The 9,215-nt window shown below is 44.2% G+C and overlaps 1 protein-coding gene across 5 annotated transcripts in view; it reads right to left on the reverse strand.

Annotated features, from left to right (window-relative positions):
• BACH2 (BACH transcriptional regulator 2) overlaps positions 1 to 9,215 on the reverse strand; it is a 358,299-nt gene that overhangs the window by 262,088 nt on the left and 86,996 nt on the right. The window contains exon 1 of one of the 5 annotated variants that reach the window (XM_019655019.1): positions 8,993 to 9,030. The exons of the other annotated variants lie outside the window; for them this stretch is intronic. The gene's annotated coding sequence lies outside the window, so the exon portion shown is untranslated. Of the gene's footprint in view, positions 1 to 8,992; positions 9,031 to 9,215 lie in introns of those variants that run through there. 5 annotated transcript variants of the gene reach the window in all.

A 9,215-nucleotide genomic window follows, 5' to 3' on the forward strand; every position in this document is an offset into this window, starting at 1 on the left:
ACACACTCTCTCTCTCTCTCTCTCTCTCTCTCTCTCTCTCTCTCTCTCTCTCTCTCACTCACTCACAGACCTCCATTAACAAAAAACACCTCAGTGAACAGATGACAGTTTGAGAAATTGGGTCAGTTCACTTCTGGACAGCAACCAAAAAGACTGGCCTTGTTCCACCAAGCACTTTCAATCTCCTTTGAAATAAAGAGAACCTGGTTGTTCTGCAGTCAATTCGGTTTATGAAGAAGCTTAGAGAAATCCACAGCTTACAAAAAGAGACTGCATCTTAAAAATAAAGCACTAAGGAAAAAGATATCTGAGTTACTGTGGGGGAATTAAGAAAAAAAATTTTAATTATTGTTTTTCAAGGTTTCTTTTTCATTGTTTATGAAGTTTGATTCTTCTGATACGAAACAAAAAAAAAGTACAGATGCCTTTCCAGGGTGCCTGGAGAAAGTCAATCCCATCAGCTAATGTGTGACTTCCACTCAGTTGATCCTAATACAGTTGGTTCAATGGGCAACAAAGCCTGGATTCAGCCTTAGGCTTCTAAAAGATTAATTAAATGGAATTCATCTTTTCAGGTGGTAGAAGAAGTGTGGGTAAATTGGAAGGTGGGGACAGGGTGAGTGTAAGAAGAGACCAAAGAGAGAATGAAAAGGTAATGGCTACAAAGAAAGGAGAAAACTAAAGGGCAGGTGAGTAAATAGATACCTAAAGACAGTTCGGTGATGTGGCCAAGTGCCCCTTACCAGTGAGGTCCTCAATATGGAAGGGATCGAGAGATTCGGGCTTATGGTGACTCCACATCCTACAGCTCCTCTATATTATATGCTCTCATGGACCAGGTGTCAGCAAGTGGGAGCTGGAGTAAAGTTGAGACCGGGCCTACCTGTTTCACCACTATTTATTTACCATCAACTTCCACCTACCACAGAGAAGTCTGTTTTGCCTGGATCACTGCTAATATGGTGCAGAGGTATAAGCCAACTTTACTCTCCTTGCACTAAAGAGAAGCTTAAAGGTGTCAAAGGGCTGGGTTTTTGTGTGTATCATGCTATTTCTTGGCCCTTAAAAATGCAACTAATACTTATATTCAATACAAAATGAAACATGATGAGTTGGGCTTTTCTCCCCATTCCAAATCCCCCACCCACATCCAAGACATTCATTCTAGAAGCCTTTTGTAATACAATTCAAAGCTGGGTGCTTCAGGTACTCCTGTGGGAGACAGGCCATCAGGAACTGAGCAGGTCACTCCTCGCAGTTCTAAAGGTCCTGCTGGCTTTTAGATATAATGCACCCTGAGGTCAGCCTGTGGAATGGCCTCTTGGCGCTCCCCTTCCAACCAGCAAATCCAGCAGCCTAAGCAGAGGGCCTGAGCACGAGGAACCCAGGAGCTTGTAGGGAAGAAATAAGTAAAATAATAAAAGACAAACAGGCTTTGGAGAGTAAAGGCGAGGGCAAAATGACAAGAGTCTAGAGGAATGTCTCTAAATCGAGGACTTAGGAACTTGGGGAATCAGGGGAGCAGAGGAGCGAAATAACCCTAATACCCTCCGCTCTGTTTTTATGGGTTGGAGTAATTCACATGTCTCTAAAGTTAAGTCCTGACAACCTTCAAGTGGAATCCTGTGCAAGACTGGGTAAATACAAGACCATTTGATTACTAGCAGTCCAATTCCTCCCTCCCACAATAAGCAGCATGGGGCTGGGATTAAAGGATCCAAAGGTAAAGCAACATACAGACCCCTGTCCCCGCCCCAAATATACACACATCTCCCAAGTGACGGTTCCTTCCTTTCTTCCTGAGGAAGAGGCGGAGGGGCCAGGTCAGAGCTCCTTCGGGAGCTTCTTGCAGATCTTTCTCCATCCTCAGCGTTACAGCAGACGGGGGCTCTGGTTCTTCAGGACCTCCATGTTCTCGCCACCCCCACATTTAGGCAGCAAACAAGCCATAACATGGTTCTGCCCGAAGAGACTAGACGATGTTCGCCATTCTGCCTTGCTCCCTGGGCCCTGCCTTTACAGCATGCCATGGAAAACATACAGCTTAAGCCAGAAAGATGAGAAGATCTTCCCATCAAGCATCATCAAAAGCCTCCTTCCCCAAGGATAGGTTAGGCAATTTGAAAATTAAGATTCTGAAATTTTCACTAGTGTATGAATTATGGCTCAACAGGAAATTGTGATAAGGAAGAGGAAATGAGAGGATTATAAATTACAAAGGAGAGACACACTGCTGGTACACAAACAAACTGCCCTGCGAGCTAGATGGGGAGGAATACAGTCCAGTAAAAGGCCAACAGGGCCAGTGCTCGAGCGCCCACTGCTTCCACATGACTACCTCTGGTACACATGCTGGGGCACTCCTGTACTTGGTCAAATCGTAAGTCAGGATATTGAACATTTAGATTCAGGGCTAGCACTCTAAAAAAGGGTCACTATCAGTTTCCCAGTGATTTAGGAATATCTTAAAGGCGCTATACAGAAGAGCTGCCAAGGGGTTACCTGGCTCAGCCTACTTCTCTTGCCTGGGTGACTATCTAAACCAGGGGACACAAACTCACATGCCTACTGGGATCAAAACAGAATGAGACAAGTGAATGGTCAGGCCAGAGAAGTCAATGAGGAGTGGAGGGGTCTGGAGATGAGGCCACTTAACTGTAGCTCCAAGAAAGTCGGAACAAGGTGCATGTTTCCAGAGCTTCTGATATTCAAGAAAGCCAGAAAATACAGTGGCTATGTAAGATCATTTGCATTTTAAATATTGGCAATCTACGTTAATGCTTTGGATACAGGTAGTGGCTGGCTTTGGTTGGCGAGTTTGCAACTTCTCCTGTACACCTTCCTTGTCACTCGGGAGGATTCTTTGTTCCTTTAAATCTCCAGGGCCGGAGGCTCCCAACCTGTCTCCTGGCCCCTTGGGGTTGTACTGCTGTGGCTTCATTGGGCACAGCAAGCTCAGCAGGAAGCGTGGGCCAAGCGGGGCTTGGGAGCCACATCAGTCAGTCTGACTATCAACTGAGCCTCTTGGCACATGATTTCAGCAAGTTAATAACCCTCTCTGAGTCTCTATTCCCTCATCTATAAAATTGAGGAAAATTCTTTAGATCTCCTAAGATTGTTTTGAAGATTAGATGAAGTAATATGAATAAAGTATTTGATGCAGTGTTCAAAAAAGATAGGTGCTTCCCCTCTTCCCGGTCTCCTATCACCATTCAGCATCCCTTAATTCTGCTTGTGAATGCTTATAGGTGTTTCCCTCTCAATCACTCTACTGGACTGCAAGTATTTCAAGTGACGAGATCTTGTCTATTTTATGCCCCAATAGCCAGCATCTATCCTACTGCCTTAGACACAGTAGGCTCTCAATATATGCAAAATTTAATTATCATGTGTTATGAACTGAACGTTTCTGTCCCCCACAAAATTTATATGTTGCCTTCATAATTCATAACCCCCAATGTGATGATATTTGGAAGTGGGGCCTTTGGGAAGTAATCAGGTTTAGATGAGGTCATGAATGCGGACCCTCCATGATGGGATTAGTGCCATTATAAGAACAGATACCAGAAAGCTTGTGTGCTCGCTAGATCTCTGCCCCAGCCGCCACCCCACCTCCCTGCCACAGTGAGGATACAGCAAGAAAGTAGCTGTCTGCAAGACAGCCCTCACCTAGGAGCCAAACTGGCTGGCATCTTGATCTTCGATTTCCCAGGCTCCATGAGAAACTGTTAAGTCATGCAATCTCTGGTATTCTGTTGGAACAGGCTTAACTGACTTAGACAAATATTTAGGGAGGTTTTCCTTAAATCTAGCACCAATTGAGTCCATTTCTTCTCATTCTATCCTCTTCTAATGACTTAACATCAATATCTATATCTACTCCTCATTTGGCCAGAATATTTTAAGACTAAATGAAAAAAAACAGGTCCAAATTAAAAATAAAGTACTGAAGAGTTTTCTCTTGAGAAGTATGGCATCACTTTTAGGTCAGCAGGGTACTATTTGGATACTCTTTGCATGCCTCAGAAGAAAAAAACATAAACATAAAAAAGTCTCATCACCCTATTAATAACTCAATGAAAGAATCATGCTTTCATTTTAGCATCCTAATTCAATGTTTGCCAACAGTGCATGTCACTGCACGGAGTGGCCTGACAGTACTTGGTGGCCACCCAGAGTTCTAGGCAATTCCCAATCATCTGTCCACTTTGGACTGAGAAAACTAAATTATGCTCATCTAAGACAATGGTTTACCAACCATGCCTGACTTACCTGGCTTTCTTTGATTTTATGCTGAAAGAATCCCATAGACCTTCAAACAATTTCAGCTCCCTTCTCCCTTGGGGGGTTAGCTGAACAAGCCAGGCAAACACATTTCCTATGATTTGGTGAGATGCTACAGTAATCAACAGAAAGCTTAGCTAGTGAGTTACTTCAGAATGACCCACTGAAAAGGAAGCCCTGGCAAAGGAAATCACTAGGAAGGTATCTCTCTTTAAAGAAGCTCCAGGGGCCGGCCGAGTGGCGCGATGGTTAAGAGCTGGCTTGGGACGCCAGAGGGCCCCGGTTGGATCCCACATATGAGGGCCAGTGACACTGCCCTCTACAGCTAAGATGCTGAACAACAGCTCAACCTGGAGCTGGGCTGCTGTGAGTCACCAGAGACGGTGTAGGCTGCAGCCCCTGTGGCAGTGGGTTGCCATGGGCTACCGTGTGTAGCCAGCAGCCAGCCCAGAAGCCGGCGACTGATCTGCCTCGCCCGGGAAGAGTGCAATGATGGTGCCAACTTGGGCCAGTGAAGCAACGTCCTCCACAACTAGACTGAAGAACAAAACGATAGCAACTTGTCTGTTCCTCTTCCCCCAATTCCCCAGCGCTGTTCCCATCCCCCCAATTCCCCAATAAAAAAATCTTAAAAAAAAAAAAAAGAAGCTCCAGGCGACCAGCTGTCTCTCTAATAAAAGGATTCCAATGAAGGAATTTAAATATTCTCAAGAACACCTTGAGGATAAACTGTAATGAGGGACGGTAGCCTTCCTGGGGGCTAGTACTTACAACTGAAACCCATCTGCTTAGTCAGCCCGAGCAGGTGTAAGGCCTTGTTCCTCTGGGAAGAAACTTTCATTAATCCTCAGAAGAGCACATTAATTCCTCAGGGGCACGTTGGGCCCCTGCTGAAAGTAATCTCAGGGATTCACTGTTAATCTCTGCTTTCCTGAGGCTCAAGTTCTGTACAGTTGACCCTTGAACCATATTGGCATTAGGAGCTCCAACCCCCTGCCCACCATACAATAAAAAATCTACATATAACTTTTGACTCCCCCAAATTTAACTACGAATAGACTACTGCTGACCAGAAGCCTTACTGATAACATAAACAGTTGATTAACATGTTTTTTGTGTTATATGTGTTATAGTGAGTTGTCGGAAAAGTCATGACGTATTTTTTCTGTTTTTTTGTGCAAAAATGCGTCATGACTTTTCCAACAACCCAATATATTGTATTCTTACGGTAAACTAAAGAAGGTGTTATTAAGAAAATCGTAAGAAAGTGATAATACATTTACAGTACTGTATGTATTTATTTAAAAAAGTCCATGTATAAGTGCAATGGCACAGTTCAAACCCGTTTTGTTCAAGGTCAACTATACTTCTAAATACTAACCTCTCCTTAGTGTAGTTAGCTCTTTTTGAGGGTGTATGACATCCTAGGCTGTTAACTTCTCCACAGGGATCTAGTGTTTGCTTCTACCAGAGCCCTTGGACTTTCAATACTCTCAAACCTGTACAGTGTCTAGGTCAAAATAACTGAATTTCCCACACCTCGCAGATAGCAAAACTACAGACCCCACAGCTATTCAAACAATGTCACCTTGGATTTCCATCTCCCCACCACCATACCCCAAACACATATTCAAAGCCTCATACAGACTCTGGGGGGAATTCTTCTTGCCCTCCTCTAGCAAAACAGTTCCTGTGTGAGTATAAACACCACAGTCCCTAGAATCTAGAGCCTCTGGCCAGGTCTGAATCACTCATGAGCCAGTGGCATCTGTGTCTCCAACACCTGGCAATTCTCCTTTCCTGCTTTTGGGCTCACTACGCACTTACTATTTTCTATTTTATCCACTATACCTAACAGGGGGTGGGTGGGGTGGGGGCAGGGGGTCAGAAGTGGTCCAGGCTGCATCAGCTCAGTAGATGATTCTGCCAGAAATGTTCAGTTTTGGGTTCCCTAAATTCTTCCATATTTAGGGTCCTATTGTAACCATTTAGCTGTAATTCAGGCTAGAGCCAGAAATCTGTTCTTTGTAGCATATGTTATACTGTTGCGACTTGTAACAGAATGGCACTGGGTGAGGAAGAGCTTAAGGGTAGCCAGGTCTAAGAACCATACCCCCAGCCAGCATCAGCAGGGCAGGCGGTCGCCCCACGGAAGCAGTCCCCTCCCTGCACAAGGCTGTACTTCCCGCACACAGCCGAGTCCGTCCACAGCTCTGAGGAAAGGACTCTGCCTTGCGTTAACTTTTCCACGATTTAGCATTGGATGACTGCACACTGACGTTCTGGTAGCCTTAGAGAGGCAAAGATGGCAAGGAATGAAACAAGGGCACAACCACATCACTACCATGCTCTGCAGAGTCACTGCGTTCTGCAACAGCAGCCAAGAGAACAGCCAGAGTAAACGGCTCCAGCAGCCGACCTGGAGGCCTCGTCCCTGGGGTAGCCTCTGATCTCATTACAGCAGTCGACACTAGTCCTCTCAAAACAAACAGAGGAAATTTATGCCTGCCTTAGCCTGTGGAGAGCTCCACATTCCTTGTTTAACGAGAGTTCCAGCTTCTGAGACCACAGCCACTGGGACAAGAGGATGTCTGCTTTGTTCCAAAGAAAGAACTGTCATCGCCGCCTCTCCCTCTTCCTGGGGCTGATATGAAGGCGTTGAGCCTGGTGAGAGCCACTGAGCTTGTGGCCTAGGCTCTCTGCTCTGGTCCCTGAAGAGAAGTTCCCTTTCTTCTTATGTTAACATCCCCAAGCTTGGCTAGTGGGGCCATTTCCTCTTCAACAGCTCCGGGAAAGTCCTACAAGGTGGCCGTGAAGGGTTATACCTCCTAAGGCCAGAATTCTGAGAGAGAGACTGTTCTGTGTAACAAAACTCTAGTTCTTCTGGTGGGAAAAAAATTTCCCCAAAATATCCTTGCATGAGCCTTGGAAAATTTTACCTAAATCGGGGTTCCCACGTTTAGGATACATGGCAGAAAGGAAAACGTTTTATACCCTATAATTCAACCTCAGAAGTAACTGAGTGCCCACGTTACGAGGTAAAGTGAACCTCCAAACCCAATTAAGAAGAGAGCAATGGTCCTGAGCCAGGGCCCGTTTTGCTCCCCAGGGGACATTTGCAACATATGGAGACATTTTTGATTGTCACAATTGGGGGAGGGGGGCTACCATCACCTAGTGGGTAGAGGCCAGGGATGATGCTCAATAGCCTACCATGCACAGGACAGTCATTATACAGAATTGTCTGTTCCCAAATGTCAACAGTGCTGAAACTGAGAAACCCTGATGTAGAGGGAACACTCAAGGATGTGGGTAGGTTTAAAATAATGGCCATCACATTACAATAATGTTGATATGCAATCAAAATGTACACAGTTAACCACTATAAAAATTTACCAGCTCTCTTCTCAAGTAAAGTAAATGAAAGCTGCCTTTTATGTATACAGAGGAAGAACATTCAAGTTCCCTGGACAACATGGGAGCCGCTTCAACCTTAGACTTTATCATCAGCACCATCGTGAGTGCTGTGTTTATTCCAGGTGTGATCTGAGTGCTTACTATCACAATTCAGTGGTGACGATTAACAGAAGGAACTTATGAGCTAAGTTTCATAATTACTAAAACTGTACATGTAGCCTGAGTATATATCTAGGTCTGGAAAAAAATGGCAAAATGTTTTAACTTTTAAAATACTAACAAAATATGAGGAACTGTGGTGATGTTGACCTACATTCTAGGGAGGCTAAAAAAATTCCATAGTAGGGCACTAAATAAATGCAGAATTGCAGAAATGTGTTAAATCAAAATAATCATAGTGTATATTTGGAAATATTCCCCATATCTAATTTTCTGTGCCAGTTTGCATATATTCCATTTCCTCTACATAGCACACTTTCTGTATATTTGGTATAAGAACGTGCATTTAGATAACCCAGTCATTATTCTCTCATGAACTCTTTTATTCCAGCGAAAGAAGGAAAAAGCTCCATCCAAGCACAGCTAATGCACGCTTGCAAATTTGAAGAAAAAGAAGGAAAAAAAGGAATTTCATGAATGAGCAGGAGACAATTTTTTAATGGACTGTTTTAAAGGCTTGTGGTATAAACAGTAAACAAAACTGAGTCAATAACTGTTAATATCGTTTATCATGATGTAAGGCTTGCGTTTTCTTTTATTTAATGTCCCAGAAGCTAGAGGAAAATGAATACTGTGGTAGGGAAAAATGATACCTTCCTTGGCATTTCAAAATCATTGCTCAATTCCTCTTGAGCAAGGAAGCCAGGGTAATGACTTTATTTTACCTACCGCAATTACAGTACACCTCGAAGTCATTCTCCACAATATCCCACTTTTCCTCCCTCCACTCAAGTCCTGCTAAATAATCTCTGGAAACGATTAACCAAGAACCCTGTTCCAACTTTCCTCTCCCCCCTCCCCGGCTGCCTCAGTCATGCTGGAGTCAGGACAAAGCAAACTTGTATTACATCACAGAGCAAACTCATTTTCTATAAACCATCCCGTTGGTAGTTTACGGCTACTGGAACCCAAGGCTGTCAACACTGTGGTCTTTGTTTGGTGGGTGTTGTTTTAAAAATTACAAAAAAAAAAAAAAAGTTTCCCCACACCCCCTTCCTCTTTTGAATACAGGAAAGTAGTTCAAGGCGCCTCTCCAGCCTGGCTCCACCCCGCTGTGTAAACTAGACATTACCTTATACACAAATGAATCTGTGGCATTCCTCAGTCTAGCTGCCTTGCTGCAAATTCCTATGCTCCCCAGCAGCCAGGCAGCACACACTCCCCCTGGCTTCCCCTCCTCTTTCCTTTTCCCCCACCCCTTTTTTTTTTTTTTTTAATTTCCACTGCCTCACTGTGTTTTTGTGTAAATGATCTCACATGACTCAACAAATCCATCTGCCTGAAGCAGGCCAAGT

The sequence above is a fragment of the Hipposideros armiger genome, unplaced genomic scaffold (assembly GCF_001890085.2).
Source record: "Hipposideros armiger isolate ML-2016 unplaced genomic scaffold, ASM189008v1 scaffold_234, whole genome shotgun sequence".
Classification (NCBI taxonomy): Eukaryota; Metazoa; Chordata; class Mammalia; order Chiroptera; family Hipposideridae; genus Hipposideros; species Hipposideros armiger.